Genomic DNA, 1,560 nt, shown 5'->3' with positions numbered 1-1,560 from the left:
TGCTGCTGCTGCTGCTGCAGAAGAAGAGCCTGCTGCACTTGAGGCCCGAGACCCACTCCACAATACTCTCCAAATGACGTGGCTGTATGATTGTAGTCCGCCCACTCCATAAATCTACCAGAATACTGGTGCTCCGCACACAACTCAGACCTATTTGACAACTTGTGCTGCTGTCTCCAACAGTTTGCTGCTGCTGCTGTCCTACAGTGGTGAACTCCCGGGGAGTATGGCCTCTGCCAGATGCGGCAGGTCACCCAACTGCTCATCTTTTACGTATTCGGGCAAAAATGCACCTGTACCAAACTGTCTTCGTTGGTAAATAGCAAGAGGTATCAAACAATGAAATATATGTATCTATTTTTTTGAGAGAAATACAGAAATTTTTCTGGCTTTTTTGATAGATAGCATGTGGGATCAGAATGAAATATCTGTATTTTTTTAGGAGAAATACACCATTTCTTCTGGCTTTTTTGATAGATTGCAGGTGCTGTCTGAATGAAATATCTGTATTTTTTGGAGAGTAGGACAGAAATGTTTCTCCCTTTTTTGCTAGATAGCAAGGGGTAGCATCAAAAACTGCAAAATCTGTAAATTTCCAGAATTTCCATATACAGAAGGCTCCTAACCTGTCTCAGTCACAATCCAAGTCTCTCCCTGCTTCTTTCCTTCATACAGAACACAAGATGAAGTGACTAACCCCTCCCTCCTTCTCTGTATATATGCCTGTGCTCAGATCTCTCCTGATTATGGGCACAACGATCACTCCCTATTTAGGTTTAAATTACAAGAAACGTCATCAAAGAAGTATATATACCCTCCGCCACCTCCTAATGGAACAAGGATGATAAACAAGGCATAGAGACATATGGGGCTCTTCCCATTTAAGAAAATGGTTACCCTAAAAGATTTATTTCAATACCATCCAAAACCCCCCAAAAGTCACATTCACATCCAATGAAAAAAAATATTTCTAATGATGATCCTTTACTATGTTGTCATAGATCCCTGCAAAATTAGGAGATCTGTGTACACAATCTTATCGCTTTGCTTTAATCTGTCAAATCTAGTCCCCAACTTAGTGTAACTCTTGAAAAATAAAGTTTTTGCTTCAAAGGACTAGAATCTTTCACAAATTCAATCCATCTACTAGGGGATGTGAGGATTCCCTCTGAGATGAGGGTGTGTTCCCCTTTGCTGTAAGTACTTCCTTTGCTGGCTGTGATCAATACTTCCCAATCACACTGGGCCTGCTTTATTAAAGCTTTCTGTCACACTTACCTGTTCCTCGCTAAAGCACAGGCATCTTTCTCCTACGCATGCGGGCAGTTCTGACTCTGGGCGTGCCTCTGATCAGTTTAGCTCAATGCATTGGCCAATCAGAAAATAGCTTCTTTATCATCCCTCATTATGAGTGGCTTGCAAGGTGCATAAGCTTCAAGAATATAAAGGCTAGATTGAACTTTGCCAAAAAACATTCTTTGGACAGATGAAACCAAGATCAACCTTTACCAGAATGATGGCAAGAAAAAAGATTGGAGAAGGCGTGGAACAGCTCATGAT

This window comes from Pyxicephalus adspersus, chromosome 3, assembly GCF_032062135.1.
Source record: "Pyxicephalus adspersus chromosome 3, UCB_Pads_2.0, whole genome shotgun sequence".
NCBI lineage: Eukaryota > Metazoa > Chordata > Amphibia > Anura > Pyxicephalidae > Pyxicephalus > Pyxicephalus adspersus.
This window is presented reverse-complemented; position numbering follows the sequence as displayed.